At 47.0% G+C, this 22,381-nt stretch overlaps 1 long non-coding RNA gene across 6 annotated transcripts in view; it reads right to left on the bottom strand.

The window, feature by feature from the left end:
* The window catches only part of LOC140638351 (uncharacterized), a 98,318-nt gene that overhangs the window by 27,622 nt on the left and 48,315 nt on the right, over positions 1-22,381 (bottom strand). Inside the window, exons 13-14 of one of the 6 annotated variants that reach the window (XR_012035429.1) lie at positions 20,734-20,916; positions 17,526-19,367 (exon numbers count right to left, since the gene is read on the bottom strand). The exons of 3 other annotated variants lie outside the window; for them this stretch is intronic. This is a non-coding gene — a long non-coding RNA (uncharacterized lncRNA). Of the gene's footprint in view, positions 1-15,900; positions 17,502-17,525; positions 19,368-20,733; positions 20,917-22,381 lie in introns of those variants that run through there. 2 more of the 6 variants (XR_012035427.1, XR_012035431.1) reach the window with 2 other exon arrangements.

The raw sequence follows: 22,381 nt of genomic DNA on the forward strand, positions 1-22,381 counted from the left end.
CATATAATGTTTGTCCTTCTCCGATTGACTGACTTCACTCAGCATAATACCCTCCAGTTCCATCCACGTTGAAGCAAATGGTGGGTATTTGTCATTTCTAATGGCTGAGTAATATTCCATTGTATACATAAACCACATTTTCTTTATCCATTCATCTTTCGATGGACACCGAGGCTCCTTCCACAGTTTGGCTATTGTGGACATTGCTGCTAGAAACATTGGAGTGCAGGTGTCCCGGCGTTTCATTGCATCTGAATCTTTGGGGTAAATCCCCAACAGTGCAATTGCTGGGTCGTAGGGCAGGTCTATTTTTAACTCTTTGAGGAACCTCCACACAGATTTCCAGAGTGGCGGCACCAGTTCACATTCCCACCAACAGTGTAAGAGGGTTCCCTTTTCTCCGCATCCTCTCCAACATTTGTGGTTTCCTGCCTTGTTAATTTTCCCCATTCTCACTGGTGTGAGGTGGTATCTTATTGTGGTTTGGATTTGTATTTCCCTGATGGCAAGTGATGCAGAGCATTTTCTCATGTGCATGTTGGCCATGTCTATGTCTTCCTCTGTGAGATTTCTGTTCATGTCTTTTGCCCATTTCATGATTGGATTGCTTGTTTCTTTGGTGTTGAGTTTAGTAAGTTCTTTATAGATCTTGGAAACGAGCCCTTTATCTGATGTGTCATTTGCAAATATCTTTTCCTATTCTGTAGGTTGTCTTTTAGTTTTGTTGACTGTATCCTTTGCTGTGCAAAAGCTTCTTATCTTGATGAAGTCCCAATAGTTCATTTTTGCTTTTGTTTCTTTTGCCTTCGTGGATGTATCTTGCAAGAAGTTACTGTGGCCGAGTTCAAAAAGGGTGTCGCCTGTGTTCTCCTCTAGGATTTTGATGGAATCTTGTCTCACATTTAGATCTTTCATCCATTTCGAGTTTATCTTTGTGGATGGTGCAAGGGAGTGGTCTAGTTTCATTCTTCTGCACGTGGATGTCCAATTTTCTCAACACCATTTATTGAAGAGACTGTCTTTCTTCCAGTGGGTAGTCTTTCCTCGTCTATCGAATATTAGTTGACCATAAAGTTCAGGGTCCAATTCTGGGTTCTCTATTCTGTTCCATTGATCTATGTGTCTGTTTTTGTGCCAGTACCACACTGTCTGGATGACCACAGCTTTGTAGTACAACCTGAAATCTGGAATTGTGATGCCCCCAGATACGGTTTTCTTTTTTAAAATTCCCCTGGCTATTCGGGGTCTTTTCTGATTCCACACAAATCTTAAAATAATTTGTTCTAACTCTCTGAAGAAAGTCCATGGTATCTTGATAGGGACTGCATTAAACGTGTAAATTGCCCTGGGTAACATTGACATTTTCACAATATTAATTCTGCCAATCCATGAGCATGGAATGTTTTTCCATCTCTTTGTGTCTTCCTCAATTTCTTTCAGCAGTGTTCTATAGTTTTTAGGGTATAGATCCTTTACCTCTTTGGTTAGGTTTATTCCTGGGTATCTTATGCTTTTGGGTGCTATTGTAAATGGGACTGACTCCTTAATTTCTCTTTCTTCAGTCTCATTGTTAGTGTATAGAAATGCTACTGACTTCTGGGCATTGATTTTGTATCCTGCCACGCTGCCAAATTGCTGTATGGGTTCTAGCAATCTTGGGGTGGAGGCTTTTGGGTTTTCTATGTAGAGTATCATGTCATCGGTGAAGAGGGAGAGTTTGACTTCTTCTTTGCCAATTCGAATGCCTTTGATGTCTTTTTGTTGTCTGACTGCTGAGGCTAGGACATCCAGTACTATGTTGAATGGCAGTGGTGAGAGTGGACATCCCTGTCTTGGTCCTGATCTTAGGGGAAAGGCTCCCAGTGCTTCCCCACTGAGAATGATATTTTCTGTGGGCTTTTCATAGATGGCTTTTAAGATGTTGAGGAATGTTCCCTCTATCCCTACACTCTGAAGAGTTTTGATCAGGAATGGATGCTGTGTTTTGTCAAATGCTTTCTCTGCGTCCAATGAGAGGATCATATGGTTCTTGGTTTTTCTCTTGCTGATATGATGAATCACATTGATTGTTTTACGAGTGTTGAACCTGCCTTGTGTCCCGGGAACAAATCCTACTTGGTCATGGTGAATAATTTTCTTAATGTACTGTTGGATCCTATTGGCTAGTATCTTGTTGAGAATTTTTGCATCCATGTTCATCAGGGATATCGGTCTGTAATTCTCCTTTTTGGTGGGGTCTCTGTCTGGTTTTGGAATTAAGGTGATGCTGGCCTCATAGAATGAATTTGGAAGTACTCCATCTCTTTCTATCTTTCCAAACAGCTTTAGTAGGATAGGTATGGTTTCTTCCTTAAACGTTTGATAGAATTCCCCTGGGAAGCCATCTGGACCTGGACTTTTGTGTCTTGGGAGGTTTTTGATGACTGCTTCAATTTCCTCCCTGGTTATTGGCCTGTTCAGGTTTTCTATTTCTTCCTGCTCCAGTTTTGGTAGTTTGTGGCTTTCCAGAAGTGCTTCCATTTCTTCTAGATTGCCTAATTTATTGGCCTATAGCTGTTCATAATATGTTTTTAAAATCGTTTGTATTTCCTTTGTGTTGGTAGTATTTCCTTGGTGTTGGTAGTTATTTACTGTATTCTTATATAAATGAAGTTAGAGAAAGGAAAATGTTATTAAGCAAATTGTAAGGAAGAGAAAATACATTTACCATACTGGAGTATAAAAAAAAAAAAAATCTGTCTGTAAGGGACCCATGCTATTCAAACCCATGCTGTTCCTTCAAGGGTCAAGTAGTTTGAAATCAGGAAGTGTGATTAGTCCAGCCTTCTTCTTCTTGCTCAGAACTGCTTGGACTATTTGGCTCCTTTGTTGTTATATATGGATTTTAGAAGTAATTTCCTCTTTCTGTGAAAAATGCCATTGGAGTTTTGATAGGAACTGTACTCAATCTGTAGACAGCTTTGGGTAGTACAGACACTTTAATATTATTAAATCTGCCAATCCATGACTACAGGATATCTGGGAAAGATTCCTTAAAGTGACAAATCATGATTCTGGAGTGTATCATACAAGCTGGGATGGCTCCTTCACACAAAGATACCCCCACTGGCCTATGCTATCGCTACCTTAATTTTAGGGAACCACCATTGCCCCTATCTCCCCCCATATGTGGTCCAAATGACTTGATCTTCTTCATCACTGGGACCAGTCCAAGGCTCAGCCCTTTGTATGCTGACCTGTCTTGAAGCGTTCATCTTTACCAGAGATCTGAACATTTTACCCAAGGAAAGTCCAGCAATTATTCAGAATACTGGCCAAGGTGCTCATTTAAAGGCATTTTTATTAGCCACAGACACTTGGCTTTACTGAGATCTGATTTTTTAAAAAAGATTTTATTTATTTATTCATGAGAGACAGAGAGACAGAGAGAGGCAGAGACACAGGCAGAGGGAGAAGCAGGGAAGCAGGCAGGCTCCATGCAGGGAGCCTGACGTAGGACTTGATCCCGGGTCTCCAGGATCAGGCCCTGGGCTGAAGGCAGCACTAAACTGCTAAGCCACCGGGGCTGGCCTCAGATCTGATTTTTGATCACATTTTTAAAATTCACTAATGAAGCAAAGCGGAGGAGACACCATATTAAACCTATCATGGCATCTTAAAGACAAAGTGATCCAAAAATTTTTGAAAAATAATACTTGCTAAATCATATTGTTTCAAACCAGACATTTTGCTACATAGACCCAAGCTTTGTGCATATGGGTCTTTTTTCTTCTTTCAGAGCCTTGTGTCCAATGTTCTGTGCTTGAAAACACACTTGAATGTTTCCTGTCCGAAACTGGGAAAACAATTCGAAGCAAGAAAGCACCTCCCGCTTGCCGTTTACTCTGGGGTTTGTTTTTTCCTATGCAAGCCACTGGGCAATTGCACTAGTCATTCAAACACGGCTTACATCAGGCAGCATTTTCAATTCCCTGATTCCTTTTTGGGAAAGTGTAGCATTTGCCCCTCATGATTCCTAAAGTCTAACAGAAGCAGGGCTGTGCAGGCCTCGATGTCCCCCCTTCTCCCCTGATGGTTTGTAGTAATGTCCCACCCTGCGGTTGTGGCTGACAGGAGTCTCACGCAGCCCCCTTCCGGGCCAGGAGAAAACGGAAATGCTCCCAATCTGAAGCAGTTCGATGCACCAAAGACAGACAGAGATGCTTAAACCAGGACACAGGGTCAAAGGAGAATCTCCGACTGGCCTGACAATTTTCAACTCTAATCGCGGACTGATTTCTGGAGAAGTTTCTGCCACGGCTACACTCAAAGGCCCAACATCACGGCTGTGAATGGCATCTTGTTTCCCAGGATGCTGACTACCGCATTCAGGCCACACACATGATGCAGGTATTCTGGGAGCCATGGCAACAAGTGCTCGAGTTCACATCTTCAGTGCATGCTGGATCATCCACGCACTGCACTTGACTGACCCATCCCAGCCACAGAGTTCCGTAGGGCCAGAGACCAAGTCTATCTAGCCCATCAGTCCCCTGCTCCAGCACCCGTCATCCCACCTGCCAGCTGCACAGCAGGCGCTTCATAAATATACAATGATGAATTAATGAAAAAGTAAATGGCTGTCCCAACAATACAGATGGAGTTGAAAACAAGAACTTTCTAGATTTCAAAAGAGGTAGCAAGAAAAAAATTCAACAGCAATAGGCAGAAAATTAGAACTGCCTTCCACAGTAAAATCCATAATAACCAAAATTAAAATGATAGGGTCTTCCAAAAAATTAATATTTTTTTCATTAAAAAATACAGAAATCAAACTACCCATATTACTAGGGGTCCGCAAACTACGGCCTACAGGTGTAGTCTAGCTCACTGCCTATTTTGGTATGGCCAGCAAAGTAATAATAGATTTTACTTTATTTATTTGTTTTATAGATTTTTATATCTTTATTCATGAGAAACACAGAAAGAGAGGCCGAGTCATAGGAAGAGGGAGAAGTAGGCTCCCTGAAGGGGAGTCCCAAAAGGGACTTGATCTCAGGACCCAAGGATCATGCCCTCAGCCAAAGGCAGATGCTCAACCACTGAGCCACCCAGGTACCCCTAGTTTTCATTTGAAAATGGTTTCGGGAAAAAAAAATGGTTTCGGGAAAAGATTCAAAAGAGGATTATATAATATGATGCACAAGAATTACGTGAAATTCTGGTTCCATGCACACAAACTTTTATTGGAGCACAGCCAGGTAGGTTGGTTTTTGTATCACCAATAGGTTGCTCTCATGCCAAAACAGCAGAACTAAGTTGCTCCAACAGAGACCATACAGCTTGTGGAGCTCAAAAGGTTTACAGATTATCTGGCTATTTACCAACCAATGTGCCAACCTCGGGTCTACACTAGCGACTCTCACAGGGTGTGGTACAAACCTCACGAGGACGCTTTTTGGAATCACTCTGAGGACTGGTATGCGAGGCTGACCTGGAGGTGTATTTTGTCTTCTTAGACATTCCACCTCGTGTTTGAGAAGCTGCTGCCAAAATGAATGGGGGTGGCTGACTCTGTTAATACAGTCCAAATGGGAGGCACACCCCAGCATTGGTGATGCCAGTGACAGGGAGAGATCAGAAAGTATGCCGTCTCCACCTACCCACCTCCCCCCAAACCGCTGGAATATTATAACTATTATTTTCTTTCTGTCCCCTGCTCACAAACATATTTCCGGACAAGATCTAAATAAAATTGCATGTCTCAGGCATGGCAAACATTTTCTGGAAAGGCCAAATAATAAATATTTCAGGCTTACAGGCCACACCATTGCTCTTTCTATCACTGAGCTCTGCTGCTGTAACACAAAAGTTGCCACAAACAACATATAAATGAATGGACCTGGCTATGTTCCAATAAACTTGACGTACGGACACTGACAGGTGAATTCACGTAACTTTTTTTTCTTTAAGTGGGCTTCATGTCCAGCATTGGGCCCAATAGGGGGCTTGAACTCAGGACCCTGAGATCAAGACCTGAGCTGAGATCAAGAGTCAGATGGATGCTTAAGGGACTGAGCCACCCAGGTGCTCCACGAATTCACATAGTTTTCATATGTCACAAAATATCCTTCTTTAAAAAATGTTTTTCAACCATTTAAAAGTGCAAAAACCCATGTCAGCTGACTGGGGCTGGAGCTGGCGTGCAGGTTGTAGTTTGCTAACGTTGATCTGTGTATAAGGTAGGTGCAGTTTCCCACAAAGATTCAATCCATTCTAATCACTTCTAAACTCTTTTTACTTTGAAGGGGGATTTCTTTTTCTGTTTTTAAAGATTTTATTTATTTATTCATGAGAGACACAGAAGAAGAGAGAGGCAGAGGGAGAAGCAGGCTCCACGCAGGGAGCCCGACGTGGGACGTGGGCTGATCCCTGATCCCCAGGATCAGGCCCCGGGCCGAAGGCGGCGCTAAACCACTAAGCCACAGGGGCTGCCCTGAAGGGGGATTTCTGGGCTTTCCCAATTTGTTCTTTGGAAGGCAGGGGACACTAGTTTTTCAAGACTTCACCAGATTGCTCCTTTCAATCCTTGCAGCCATTCTGAGCCCCTGAGAGCAGCGGCTCGCCCTTCCTCACTCAATCCATGTCTGCCCGGTGATGGCAAACAAACATATGGCCCAAAAGCCAATGCTAACTTCAAACACCTGTGTCTTTGGATTGCCCCAAGATCACAGTAGTGATGGCTCTGGTCGACCAATTCACATGAGAGATCATAATTCTGTGGGTTTTTTACTTAAATAATCACTTCGATAGATCACTTAAAAAGAATGGGGCATGGAGAGAAATTTTAATAAACCGCTTTGAAATTCTAGTTACCTGCAAACATCTAAGTGCATGCTTGATAAGTAATATAAACTACGACCAATCAGTTGAGGCATCTCATTCTACAGGGCAACAGCGACACGGTCACTGCCTGCAGGAGGTTTGGTTTTCTTACCTCTCTCCAACCACTAAGAAAGAGTGGAGTGTCACTCACTCTATTAGCCATCCCTCTCTAAGCACTCAGGGTATGTAATTATTTTTTGCTTGTCTACTACCTCTTCTACAAATCTAGCCAGCGCTGCTGCCGCCCACAACCTCCTGCCTGGGCTACGGCCGCACACCCGCAGGTGGGGCGCAGGCAGAGGCACACACAGCGGCCGGTGAACCCCCAAAAGCCGGCGTGGGACAGACACGCTGTCTCTGCAGGGCTGGCCGGGACGGGACACCTGGGAGCCTCTGGAGACTGGAAATGCCCAAGGTCTCCAGGAGGGCCGCCTCTCTGCGCTCGGGATCTGCTCTCCTCGGGGCATGGACGCGTGTCACTGTGTGCCTTTCACGTCAATTAATAAACTAACGCTGTGTGGAAACCAGAGTCCGCGGACTATGTGCAGTGGGATACCACTAGGCGGGGAGAAGGAGAGGGCCAGGCGCATGTGGGCACACGCTCTGGGGCCCACCTGGGACAGCCAGCGCAGCGGGGAGCAGGGGAAGGGGCCCAACCCTGGCGTGGGCAGTCGGGGGAATGCGCGGCGGGGACCGCGACCAGGGCCGGGGGCCGCAGACGGCCTTCAGAAGGCCCGAGGCCTTGCCTCGGCCTGGCTTGCCTGGCCCGCTGTGGCGGAACCCGAGGTGGGCGTTGCCTAGAAACGCATCATTGTCTCTGGGTTCTTAGCCTTGCACAGGCAGCAGTTCTGGGACACTTGGCGGGGTAGTCTGACTGGGCTGGACGCTTTTTGTGAAGTGGACCAGATCAGTTCTTCGACCCGCACAAATGCTTTCCTGGACCCGTGGCCTGGGCTCTGACCTAGGCCGTCTCCTAGGGCAAGCGGATGGCAGTACGACTTCCCTCACCGGCCACATCTTCAATGTCACCAGAGATGTGCTGATGAAGGGAAGGGAAAAGGTGGATGAGGTACCTGACTCTGGGAGAAAGGAGGATGAGGTGAGTCGGGTGACCTTAACATCAGAGAATGAGAGACTTAAAACTCTGTGTAGTGATCTAGAAGAGAAGTATGAAGCTTCACAGCTTCAACTAAAGCAGCAAAGTGCTAGCTACCAACATCAGCTCCAACAGAAGCAGGTAGAAATAGCACTGCTTAGAGAAAAACAACAAGTGACTGAGGAGCAATTGCTGAAGCTTCAGTCGGCCGCTCTGTGGGTAAATTCTGGAGCTGGTGGCCAACTGTCAGCCATGGAATCTCCTTCCTCCAGTTACGATTTCGGTCATCACGCTTCACCTTTCCACGGTGATGCCATGGACGTTGCTGACGTGATTTGGTCACAGCAAGAAATAAACAGACTGTCAAATGAAGTCTTAAGACTTGAGGCCGAAGTCAGTCATTGGAAACGTCTTTCCCAGGCTTCCTTGCAGGGAACAAATAGCCTAGAGCCACACAAAATCTGCAAACTGCAGAATACCATCAAGGAACTGGAGCAGAAGCGAAGCAAGGAAATTGAGGATCACCAACTTGAAATGGCAGCACTGCAGAATGTCCACCAGCAGAAGCTCGCAGACGTAATTCGCAGGTGCCGCAAAAAATTAAACGGTCATGAGAAAAAGGTTGAAGAACTGCAGAGTCTGTTACGGAAGGACACCTGTGGAATCAGAGTAGCCGGTGACCCTCCAATTGAGGATCTGCAGAAAACCATTCAAGTTCTACAAACTGAGAAAGCAGAGTCTACCAGGAAAATGGAAGAACTTGAAGAAAGAATACAATCCCTAAGTGACCAACTATCTTCTGCAGAAAGTGAAAGAGATGTTTTGAGGAGAGGACAGGACCAGACACACGAAGAAAAGAAAGACAAGATCGAGGAGTGTGAACTGCAGCCTTCTGTTTCGAAGAGAAGTGATGCAGGAGTCACGCAGGAGAGCGTTCTTTCACAAAGTACACCAGTGGAAGAAGTGTTCGGACTGCAGGAAGCACTGTCCGATGCTGAAAAGGAAACCATGAGACTGTGTAGCGCAAACCAGGACAATGATCTCACGGAAGACAATCTGAAACTTCCAGAGCCAGTCCACATTGTGGGGCAAGAGAATTCATCGTTAAGCCAAGGAAAGGAAGAACTTCAACTGCCACTTTCTAAAGTGAACAAGGAGCAAGAAGTCACTGAACGCACAGCTCCAGGAGACATCACCTCGCATTCAGAAGTAAATCCGTCAAGACGTGACCCGGAGGCCAATGAACAAAACTTCAATCAGAGGACAACTGAGGAGGAATCCCTGGTAGCAGCGTCAGGGGAGCCGTACAGACAGAATGGGACCACACTGCCCAGGGCTTCGATGGAAGGCCAGCTACCGCAACAAGAAAATGAAGGCAGTGGCATCACCATTAAACTAAGACAAGAGGTCAATGAGGAAGAAAAGAGAGCTTGTCAACTTGAGGATGAGACGAATGCGACTACAGAGTTAGATGTACAGAAAGAAAAGTCAATTCACAGTGAATTGGCTGCTAATGATTTGCATCGGCCAGATCAGTCAGAAAGATGTCACTTCAACATCCAGGGGAGCTTTGAACCTCAGGAACATAGCAAACAAAACGAGAAGGCCCTCTGTAGTGCCACAGAGGAGCTAATGGAGTCTCTCAAGCAAGACTCTCCCAGTCATTCGGAAGATGACTTAGTTAAAGAAAGGGAAACTGAGCTTAGAAGCCTGGAACAAAAGGTTTCCGAAATGGAGCGGCTGAATGACAATTTAAACAAACACAGCATGGATCTCAGAGAGGAGAACCAGAAGTTGGTTTTGGCGCTCAAAGATACAAGACATCAGCTGGAACAATCTATTCTCCATAGCAATGAGGATTCTCTGGGAAAAAACACTGCTCTGAGGGCTTTAAAAAGAGATAAAGGACACTTAATAGCCACATTGTGTCGGGCTGAAAAGAAGCTTTTGGAAGCAACAAACAAGTACCATCAGACCATCAAAGAGTTGTCAAGCACACAGAACCCGGATCATTTGGCCTCACCTCTGGAGCATGCCCACTTCATTCAAGTGAGTCAAGAGAAGGACGTCGAAATATTACACCTCAAGAAGAGTCTTGAGCAAATGGATGCCGACCATAAAGAAACCCAGGAAATTCTGGCCTATGTTTTGGAGGTACAGAAGCAATTGACACAAGTAGTGAAGGAGAAAGATATTTGTATTGACAGCCTTAAGGGAAGTCCAGAGCTTCCAGAGGACCTGGAAAAGTATACCCAAGCCTTAAAAAGAATTGAAATTTTACAGCAAACCGTGGAGGAAAAAGACACATCCCTCACATGCATGATCAAAGAAAATATTCACCTGAAAGAAGAACTGGAGCGACTAAAACATCAGAGTCAGGCTTTACCTAAACTCCTAGATGATATCGTGGAACTAGAGTGTGAGGTGTTGCAGCTGAATGAATTAAGAGTTGACCTCGAAGACGAAATAAAAGAACAACAGAAGATCATTAACGATCAACAGCAGGGTAAGATACGGCTGCTTCATTCCTTAGAAGAGCAGAAGTGGGAAGTGGACGATCTTAGAGGCCAGCAGGAGCAGATGACCAGTGAGCACACTCGGCTCCTTTCCGCCAAAGACGAGGAGATTCAGAATTTGCAAGACACAGTAGAACGCATTAAAGCCCAGTTGGCCGACCCAGGCCAGCACGCTGCAACACAACCTTCTGACGTTGTCCAAGTCACAACAAGGCAGCATCTTAGTATAGAAAACGGAAGTGAAAAGCATGATTTCTCCAAAGCCAAAACGGAAAGATTAGCACAAGGAGTAAAAGACCAAGAACTGGAAGTGAAGCTTCTAACTGAAAAGAACATCCGGCTGACTGAACAGATTGATCTGCCGTCCCAAGATGAGATCGGGAAACTAACTCAGATTATCGAGCAAAAAGATGCAGAGATTCAGGGTCTTTGGAGCAGAATATCTGCGGCTTCTCACGGCCAGCACGTAGAACAGCTTCAGCAGCAGTTGCAAGAGTCTGCTTTGCAAAGCCAACGAGTACTGGCTGTCTTAGAGGACAAAACGAGAGAGAATAGCAATCTGAAGAGAGAGTATCACAAAGTGATAGATATAATTGCGTCTAGAGAAGCAGACCTCAGGAAAATGCAAGAGGAAAATAAAAAGCTGGCCACTCGAACTGAAAATCGCGATCAGGATGTGTTTAGAGAAACGATTCAGCATTTATCCCACATTATTCGAGAGAGAGACCTCGAAGTCGACGCCTTAAAACAGAAGTGTCAGACTTTATTGACAATTCTGCAAACATCCAGCACTGCTAATGAGGTTCGAGGTGTTCCCATGGATCGGTTCAAGGAGCTTCTCGAGGAACGAGACACATTCAGGCAGCGAGTGAAGATAATGGAAGAGTGGAGGCAGCAGGTGACGGCCACAGTACAAAATATGAAGCGTGAGTCACCCCGGCTTCAGGAGCTTCTTCGACAACAGCAGGTGCGGGCTTTAACCAACATCAACGGTGACTCTGAGCTAGAGATGACCTATATGGACGTGATCAGAGATTACAGAGGGAATGAGAACAAGCTAAGGAATCTGGAGAAGGAACTGGCACAAATTCAGCTCAGCATCGGGGAGCTTTGCAACGCCCAGGATCACCTCCTGGGGAAGCCTGACGTGAGTTGCCTCCAGCCCTCCACCGAGTCCTCAGAGTCGGAGGAACCTCTGAAGGCTTTTAAATCGGACTCAGCGACTGAGTCTCCTCCGTGGCTCCAAGAGGAGGTGGAAGAGCTGAGAAAGTCAGTGCAAGACCGAGAGACCACGATTCGAACCCTGCAGGAAGATAACCAGAGATTGATGGATTGCGCTGCTGCCACGTCAGAACTCAAACGCAAAGCACACGAACGCGCCGATTCCAAAATCCAGCAGCTAAGGGAGAAGGAGGAGGTTCTACAGAACTTAATCCAGGCTAAAGAGCTCCTGATCCAGGCGAAAAGCGAGGAGTTGCATTCCTTAATGGAGGACTTCACTGGCCAAGTGAGTGAAAATGAGCTTTTGAGGCAGGCAGTGAGAAACCTGAAGGAGAGGATAGCCGATCTTGAGATGGACGTGTGTCAACTAAAAGAGGAAAAGGAAAAAACAGCAGACTCATCTAGGGAAAAGGAAGCAGAAAGGCAGGCATTGCAAGAGACCAATATGAGGCTCTCGAAGATGTGGCAAGAGGAGGAATCCCACCACGCTGCGATCAAAGAGAAGGCACTTGCTTTGGAGCAACTACTGAAAGAACGAGAAGAGGGCGAGGCCGGGGAACTGAATCAGCTTATAGATGCAGTTACGTCGGCACAGGAAAAGGCGGTCGTGTTTCAGCAGGAGAGGGACGGAGTCCTGTTGGCGCTGAAACGCAAACAGATGGAAAACGGTGCCCTCCAGGATGAGCTTCAGCAGCTGCGTGACAAGGAATTACACCTAAACCAGGAGCTGGAGAGAACGCGTCGCCGTGCTGTAGAATCGGAGGACACTCGTCAGCGTGAGTCTCTGCTGGCAGAAGACAAAGTGGCTAAGCTACGGAAAGAAGTCGCGGTATTGGAGGAAAAGCTGGCGGTGTCCTCCAATGCCACGGCACGTGCGACCCACCAGGCCAGTATGCAGGTGGAGTCCCTGCGGGAGCAGCTGCACGTTATCACCCGACAGAAAGAGGAAACCGCGGCGCAGCTTTCTGCCTTGCAGGAACAAGGAAAGCAGTATGCTCAAACACTAGCCAGTCTCAAGTCGGAGGTAGCCGAGTGGATGGACAAGACAGATACTCTAGAAGGAAAACTGAAGTCCTTACAGGCACGACTAACTAAAACAAACACCGTCTTGGACCTGAAGGAAGACAAACTGGAGGAACTCCGAAAACGAAACGAGGTCCAGCAGGAAGTACTGGATGATACGCAGAAGAAACTGATGAACCTCGTAAGTAGCTCTGAAGGAATGGTGGACAAAACCCTAGTAAGGAGACTCTTACTGGGATGTTTTCGGGCACCTCGGAGGGATCACCGCGAAGCACTGCAGTTGATGAGCGGCACCCTAGGGATCAAGGAGGAAGACGTGCGGCAGCTTTGCAGCGAAGAGCAAGGTGGGGTTATCAGATGCATGACCGGGGGGCTTGGATCCAAAAGTACCCCCAAGCCCCCCGTGAGGCCAGATCCCCAACCGACGCCCAAGAGCTCCTTTGCGGGGCTTTTTGTCAACTTCCTAGAAGGGGAATCCGATTTAGCTCTTCTGCCACGCAGTCCCTCTGCTCCTGACAAGAAGCCTCCAAATTCGGTAGGAAAAGGAAAAGGCACTAAGGAAAAAGGCCCACCACGGCAGACGATCACCCTGGGATCCACACCCCCAAAGAAAGCTGCGAAGCCCCGCGCCACAGCTGTCTCTCTTACTGACCCACGTGGACTGGAAACTGATGGATCACAGCATCTTCTCCTGAATGCTGTCACTAATGCTTTACCCACATACACACCCTTGATACTCTCACCTGCCAGCAAGGTTGGGATTGCAGCCAGAGGCCTCTCAAACCAATAGAGGAGTCTCAGGCCCGAGAACAGACAGCGCGTCGAAGAACACACATCACTGTGTGTGTACCTTATCCCAAGAGAGCCTTTTGCAAAACGTACCATACATTTGCAGTTTTTGCTTTCAGCTTAATAAACATATTCTTATATTACTTCTTTTAAAGTGTCTTTTACTGACTACAGACGTATGTATTTGCCAACTTCAAAGAGGGCTTACTTCTCATGAGAGAGGACATGGTTTTGGTTAGGAGGCTGTGGTCAACGGATACTTCCAATAGTGTTGGTAATGTTTTCTCTCTCTCTCTCTCTCTTTTTTTTTAACAAGGAGCACGTATCTATGGATACCTCGGGGAATGAAAACATCGACTTGTTTTTATTTTTTTTTAAGGTCTTATTTTTTGATTCATGAGAGAGGCAGAGACACCCGCAGAGGGAGAAGCAGGCTCCATGCGGGGGAGCCTGATGCGGGACTCCATCCCAGGACCTTGGGATCAGGAAGGTCATCCTCATTCCACTAATTTTCCATTCTACTTTTCCTTCAGCCCTCCAAGTATCTTCATTCTTTCCCTTCCTTTCTGTTCCCACTGCCCTAGTTCACCTACTGCTATCTCTTACTTGGACTCATGCAAGCGACCCCCCAGTGAACTTGCTGGTTCCACTCTTGGCCTCCCTTGAATCTGTTCCCCACCTTGCTGGCAGGGTGAACTAAGGTGAAAATCGGATATTACTTCCCTGCTGGGCTTATTTTAAGGGGGAGTTTAAACTGTAACAGACCATCCAAGCCCGCGCCTTTGGGACCTTCCCAGCAGCCCATTATTCACATAAAGGCTATCCCTCCAGCCACATGTGAACTCGTGCAAGCTCCCAACAGATTATTAACCCAAAACACTTCGAGTCCAGGAGCTTCATCATCAAGGGGAATGCCTTGAAAAAGCTGCAGACCAGAAGGATTTCCTTTTCCTTCTCTTCACCCATTGGTGAAGAGGGCGATTTCCACCCTAAGGTTCACAGGATTCCCGGATGGTGAACACATGAGCTCTCGACAGTAATTTATTAACCACATGTACTCACGACCCAGGGGAGAGTGACACACACCCCATGCAGGGCCACGGGACGGTTGCATCTGGGAACAGAATGAACAAGGGCTGTGGGGGGCAGACGAGAGTGAAGGTGAGCCCTAGATCCTGCAGGAAGCTATGACTGGCTTGCTGGATCATTCCTCAGGCTGTCAGGGAACTGGAGCTTACTATTTATGGATAAACTGTACCTGGTCCCTGCGATAAGGAGTGCTGTTTGGCCAGGGGACCTTATCTGTGGGAGCAGATGGGGAAGGGAACTTGGAATCAGACCCTCGGATTTTACCCGAAACCAAGGCAACACTTAATATTGAATCTTCATCCCCGTCTTTACATCCCAATGGAATCTGATGTCTGGGCATCTCTTCTAACCTGGGACTGAGACTTTTAAGGAGTAGGACAGGTGCTTCCTTAGGAGGTGAGGTGAAGTTGGCCCTTGACCAGGAGGTGGTCATAAACAAAATATATGAGGTCCCACGGATGCTCACTCAGCTGATCCCAAGGGAATCCTGGGCAGCCAATGGGTTTAAGGAAGGGCTGACATCCTTCAGCACCTGCAACCTGGCAACAGACGGTTCACTGAAGAAGCCACTCTGGCTTGCAGGTAGGATATGCAGACTTTGGGTTCATCCTGTGGCAAGACGACCTTGGTAACTCTCTTAAGCGTGTGGAGGTAGCAAGACAGCAAGAATAGCAGACGTCTGCATCTCAAGGCTCAGAGGCTGTGAGATACTCCATTTCCAGAAGAGCCCAGCGCGTGGCCAGCAATCGCTGCTTTAATGGTACATAGCACAGGACCAAGGATGGATATTTCTTGCATTTGGAGCCCACAGACAACGTACGGATACAATGGGTGGTCCATGGACTCTAGGAAGTGGGAGAGGAGGTTGCTAAAGGCTTTCCACTCAGGGCACCAAAAGACGATTTTCACTTAAACAGATTCTAGAGCCTTTTGTTGAGGGGAGCCCCACTCAACATGGTCTCATTCACAAGTAACAAAAAAATGGGCTTAAGTAAAATTTGTAAACAAGAAATATGTCACCCTCCAGGACTCCAGAAATTCTCAAAGAGGTTGGATTGTATGCCTTTTTTTTTTTTTGGAAGATTTTATTTATTTTTTTAAGATCTATCTATCTATCTATCTATCTATCTATCTATCTATCTATTTACGGTAGACAGAGCGAGAGCGAGAGCGAGAGGCAGAGACACAGGAGGAGGGAGAAGCAGGCTCCATCCTGGGAACACTAAGTGGGACTCGATCGCAGGACTCCAGGATCCCGCCCGGGGCCAAAGGCAGGCGCTAGACTGCCGAGCCACCAAGGGATCCCCAAGATTTTATTTATTTAGTAGAGTGTGAGAGTGAGAGCACAAGGCGGGTTGCGTAGGGGCAGGAGGAGAGGGAGAAGCAGCTCTCTGAAGACCGTGCAACCTCCGGTCCCCCTAACCGAACATCCAGTGCTCCTGACTCCACTGGCCTTCCCCCATTAGCATCCTCGTCAGCCGGCATGAGATGGCAAGATGGGTCCCAGCAGCTCCAAGAGTACGTCTGCCCAATCTGGCAAAAAGGAGAGCTCCTCTGGTCTAGCCACTCCCTTCCATTGGACTCCTGGAATTCATTTTGATTGGACAAACCCAGGAGCACTATCCCAGTTCTGAAGCGTAGTGAGGGTGGCTTTGTGTGTGACTGGCCAGGCCTTGGTATGTTTCCATCCTGTTTCAGGCATGGCCTCACCTGATCCCCGCGGATTGAAAGGAGGGTTTAATTCTCCATGATAAACACAGGCTGTTGCAGAATTAAAAACGGTGAATAGACAGAAGAACAAATGTCTCCTTCAGCCTCTTGGGGGAGACGCTTCATGGTCGGCAATGCCTGCTTTTTGCTCCCAATGGTAATGTTCACAAGGGTTTCAAGTTTCAGTTTCTCTTTTCTGGACTTTGTCAGAGGATGCAGATTAGTTGGCGGCAAACTTTCTCGGACGTTGTCTCATGGCGTTCTTTATGACCGCCCCGGTATAGTCTCATGTTTGAAGGCCTCACGCGGCCTGAGAAAGCCAAGCTTCCAGTACCAAACTCCACTCCAGTGTCATCAAGTTCTAGCCCTTCACCAGCAACTTAAATGAGTTGGTCCTGCCTGCACGGGGCCTTTGGGGTGGCCCTCAGGGAAACACTGACCAAAGTCCTCTGAATCACAAGCTGTTTCTGAATCAAGGGCTCAGCAAGGAGCGGAGGTGATGAAGTGACAGATGCTTCTAAAGCGACAGAAGCATATCAACATCTGCCTCCACCTTCTTCCAAGTACTCTCAACCTCACCATCCACACAACTAGGGGTTGACTTCAACTAGTCTATTCTGGAGAAAGTTCCATGTGCACTTGAGAAGAATGTGTATTCAGTTGCGTTTGGATGTACAGTTCTATAAATATCTGTGAAATCCATCTGGTCCGGTGTATCATTTAAAGCTCTTGTTTCTTTGGAGATGTTGTGCTTAGAAGATCTGTCGTTTGCAGAAAGTGCCGTGTTGAAGTCTCCCAGTATAAGTGTATGATTACCTAAGTGTGTCTTTACTTTGGCTATTAATTGATTCATATACCTGGCAGCTCCCATGCTAGGGGCATAGACAGCCATGAGTGTTAGGTCCTCTTGTTGGATAGATCCTTCAAGTATGATACAGTGTCCCTCTTCATCTCCTACTACAGTCTTTGGGATAAAATTTCACTTATCTGATAGGAGGATTGCCACCCCTGCTTTCTTCTGAGGACCACTGGAATGGTAAATGGTTCTCCAACCTTTCATTTTCATGCTTAGGAGTCCTTAGGTCTGAAATGAGTCTCTTAGAGACAGCAGATAGATGGGTCTTCCTTTTTTATCCAGTCTGAAACCCTGAGTCTCTTGATGGGATCATGAAGCCCATTCACGTTCAGAGTGCCTATTAAAAGATAGGAATTTTGTGTCATCATAATGCCTATCCAGTCCCTCTTTTTCTGGATTTCTTTGGGCGTCCTCTTTCTTTTACTCAGTCCCCTTTAATATTTCTTGCGGAGCTGGTCTGGTGGTCACATATTCTTTCAGTTTCTGCCTATCTTGGAAGCTCTTTATCTCTCCTCCTATTCTGAATGAGACCCTTGCTGGATAAAATATTCTTGGCTGCATGTTCTTCTCATTTAGGACCCAGAATACATCCTGCCAGCCCTTTCTGGCCTGCCAGGTCTCTGGGGAGAGGTCTGCTGTTAATCTAATATTTCTCCCCATATAAGTTAGGGATCTCTGGTCTCTTGCTGCTTTCAGGATTTTCTCTTTATCTTTGGAATTTTAAAGTTTCACTATTAAATGTCAAGGTGTTGAGCAGTTCTTATTGATTTTAGGTGGGGACCTCTCTATCTCCCGGATCTGAATGCCTGTTTCCCTCCCCAGATTAGGGAAGTTCTCAGCTGTGATTTGTTCAAATATGCTTTCTGGTCCTCTGTCCTTCTCGGCGCCCTCTGGAACCCCAACTAAATGTAGATTTTTCCTTCTGAGGCTGTCATCTATTCCCTTTAACCTTTCCTCATGGTCTTTTCATTATTTTTCTCTTTTTTCCTCAGCTTCCTTCCTTGCCATCAACTTGTCCTCTAAGTCACTCGCTCGTTCTGGGATTGAGCCCCACATCAGGCTCCCTGCTCAGTGGATGGGTGGGGTGTCTTCTTCTCCCTCTGCCTATGTCCCTCCCCTTGCTTGTATTTTTTTTTCTCTCTCTCTCAAATAAATAAATAAAACCTTTTAAAATAAACACATAATTTTTTTTTTTTTAGCGTAAGACTTGGGATTTTCTTTAAATCACTAATTCACAGCTGCCTGGGTGGCTCAGCGGTTGAGCATCTACCTTGGGCTCAGGTCAGGATCCTAGGGCCCTGGGATCAAATCCCACATCGGGCTCCCCACAGGGAGTCTGCTTCTCCCCCTGCATAGGTCTCCGCTTCTCTCTCTGTCTGTCATGAATAAATAAATAAAATCTTTTTTAAAAATCACTAACTTAAAAAGAGGTAAAAGAGTATAGGTGAGAAACCTTGGCCTTGGGCTTGAGGCCAGGGTTCAAATGTCAGCTCCACCTCTTCCTCGACAGGTGGCTGGAGAGAAATTAGCTTAACTGCTTTGAGCCTCAGTTTCCCCACCAGAATTCTTGAGTCTGCTCTGAGGACCAAATGAGATGATCCAAGTGAAGTATTTCACGTGGTGCTACAAAAGCTCCTCGGAGAGATTCACAAACTCATCATCTACAACTGTGCAAACTCCTTAAAACCTGGACTCAGGATGGACCCTGTAATATCTCATTTGTAGTAAGCGACTAACTTCAGCCTTCCATTCATTCACTCAAAGAATGTTTACTATGCATGTGCTCTGGGTCGGGCACTCTTCTATGCCTTGGAGATAAAGAAGTAGACAAAATATACATTAAAAACCCAGATGATGAAACTACTGTAGGTCATATCTTTCAAGTGTTCAGGGAATGCCATTAACGAACAGAACAGTCACAAGGCAGGGTGTATTTCATTGTGAAGACTGCTCGACAGGCTAGAATGAGGATCCCAAGGCCAGCAAGAAGGTGGGCGGGGAGGAGGGTCAAAAGGAAGAGTCCCCTAAGACGAGGTCTCTGGACTTCAGACTGGCCCCTACTGAATGCCACCTCTGAATCTACCCGGCTCTGTCCTCTGTTCCAAGCCAGAGGACATGATGGCTTGCCTGATGTCATGCAGCTTTCTCGTGACTATCATTGGAAAGTTGACTTCAAAATATTTACTTGGGAGAAGATCTCATCCTGAGGAAAAATACACAGTAAGTTCTCTAGGTATGTATTCACTCATACAACTTACGGATCATCTTCATGTATGAGTACTAGGCCTCAAACGGCAACGGGGTAGATTGCAAGGTTTTAAATCAGGAACAATACGGTCAGGAGTGTATTTTTCAGGTGACTTTGGAGAGCAGGGTTGGTGGTAAAGGGCAGTCCCTCTGGAGCCGGAGAATGGGGTTCAGATCCCAGCTCCACCACGTGTCTGCTGTGAACTCCTGGAAGTCACTAAACTCCCTGGGCCAAGCTTTCTCATGTGCACAGTAGACAAAATGACCGCACCTCATGGGGCTGTGACGATTAATGAGGAAATAAATGCACGAGTGACACTCACAATGGCCTGCCTTGGTAAGAGCCATGGGTGGGCTTTTATAAGTGTGAAAGCCACACACACAGACACACAGACATGCACACACACAGAAACACACATATTCAGAGACACACAAACACACACACACTGAGACAAACACACAAACATACAGACAGACACACAAGGACCCACACACAGACACAAGAGACACACACAGAGACACAGACACATAGACACACAGAGAGACACAATTACTCATATGCAGACACACACACACACACACACACACACAGCCCTGCTCTTTCTGCATACCCAGCCTGGTCACCCCCCGGCCATCCGAGCACATACTCTCCATCCATCGTGTCCAATCACTCACTCAGCCCTGATGACTATTCTTGAACGCATTCTCTCCTCAGCTCACCAACTGCACAGACTGGCCTTTCTGGCCTTTTCAAATGACACACCGAGTACTGCCTGGCAAGAAACAAGGCTCCCTACAACCCGGTGACTTGTTCGGCATCCCCCCCATGTTTCCTTTCAACACCCCCATGTCCACCTGTACTTATATTCCAGGAACACAGAACCACTGATTTAAAGGGGGAAAAAAAGACAAAGAGAAAGACAGTTGCTGGTGTCCAGAATCCGCTGGTGGCTTCGCAGGTGCTGGCTGGCTAAAGGAAAAGCAGGGGTCAGGAGGACACAACCGTTTCTGACTTGAGCAACTACACAGGGAAGAGCCCCACACACGTAGATAGTATCAAGTGATGGGAAGCAGGGATAGGGCAGTGGGGGGGGGGGGCGCGTGGCGCTGCCCCCCCCCAGCATGAAGGGGGCAGGAGGCATGAGCAAGCATTTCTTTGTGGGAGGGGACCCCTGAGGGCAAGTGTCAGAACTGTGAGATCCAGTTAGCCCCAACCCAGGCGGCAAATCTCAGGGGATCTAGTGTGGGGGAAAGGGGGGGGGGACAGGATAACAGACAAAAAGACCATTTCCTGACACATCAGAGGAGATAAGCTCACCCACCTCAACTGTTCATGTTCAGAATCCCCACACATGCTGGCCTGTCTGCAGAGCACGAGGACAGATGAGCTATCTGAAGGGATCTGGAGGAAATGCTGAGGGCATACGAGGACGTAACTTTTGCAAGGAAACTCGACAGCACCCTTCAAGAACTGTACTCACACGATATGAAAGGTTAAGGACGGTCTAAAATCCCCAAAGACAATGAGAACAATTAAAAGCAAATCAGGGACAGTATGTGATCCTACATCTCCTATAGGACTTCTTACTTTATCATACAGAGCTTTCCCCCTTGGGCCACCTGGGTAGCTCAGTCAACTGAGAGGCTGACTCTTGATTCTGGTTCAGATCATGATCTCAGGGTCCTGGCATAGAGTCTCAAGATGGGCTCCATGCTCAGGGAGGAGTCTGCTTCAGGATTCTCTCTATCTCTCCCTCTGCCCCTCCCCCTGGCTCACTCTCAAATAACTTTTAAAATCTTAAAAAAAAAAAAAAAAGAAAGAAATGATACACAAAGGGCTTTCCCATGCATCAGCCACTTGACCCTCATTAGAATTCTGAGTAAGGGGTCACTGTGGAGGGAAAGCTTCCAGAAGGCACACCTGGAGCAGATACCTTCTTTCTCGGCCTTGGCAAAGAAACAAAATGGCTGTGGCATGTGACACTTCGGATTTTATTCTCGGATTCCCTAAAGCCTTCTGACACTCCACTTGCCAGGAACTCATGTGTCATACGAGACATATAAGACGGGGCCTCGCTACTGGAGGGCGGCCAGGGGCAGCAGTGAGAAAGGGCATCACTGAGACTGAAAAGCTGGCCATGGCATGGGCTGCCCGACTCGAGACCCATCCCCGCCTACTTGATCCTTCGGTTGTGTGGAAGCAGAATTCAGGAGACACCAAGAAACCGAGGTCCCTCAAAGGGGTTCAGTCCGCCTTGATTCTGCTTGTGGCAGTGCCAGCTTTCCTGGGTCCTACTAGGGTCCACTGCCTTAAGGTGGGAGACTTCAACTGCCCCAACAGTCTAGGGCCCCTGAGATCTTATAGGACGAGCTCCCACGACTGTGGCAGCAAAAAGCCTGTGACCCGCAGCTAAGCCCCTGCTGGTGCCGCCAGGGGACCATCCGAGGTGGAAGGTGCATGAGACAACAAGACTGGCAGATGCGATTTTCCCCACTCTGTTACAGAAGTACATGTATCTCAACACAGGGCTCAGCAAACTTGCTGTAAAGGGCCAGAAAGTATTTCAGTCCTTGCCGGCCAGACGGCTTCCGTCTGACCTACTCAACCCGGCTGTCGTGGTAGTAAAGCAGCGATAGAGAAGATGTAGGTCAATGGCAGCAGCTGTCTTCCAATAAAGCTTTACTTACAAAAATAGGTTGTAAGCTAAATATGGCCCACTGGGCTTGGGCTCCAAAGAGCAAACAGGATGTTTTTTTCCCCAAGAAACCTAGATTTGGGGCACCTGGGTGGCTCAGTGGTTGAGCATCAGGCTTTGGCTCAGGGCATGATCCCAGGGTCCTGGGATCGAGTCCTGCATCAGGTTCCTGCAGGGACCCTGTCTCTCTCCCTCTCCCTGTGTCTCTCATGAATAAATAAATACAATTTCAAAAACAAAAAACCCACAAACTTTGACTTGTTAAAAATTCTTT

The sequence above is a fragment of the Canis lupus genome, chromosome 8, assembly GCF_048164855.1.
Source record: "Canis lupus baileyi chromosome 8, mCanLup2.hap1, whole genome shotgun sequence".
Classification (NCBI taxonomy): Eukaryota; Metazoa; Chordata; class Mammalia; order Carnivora; family Canidae; genus Canis; species Canis lupus.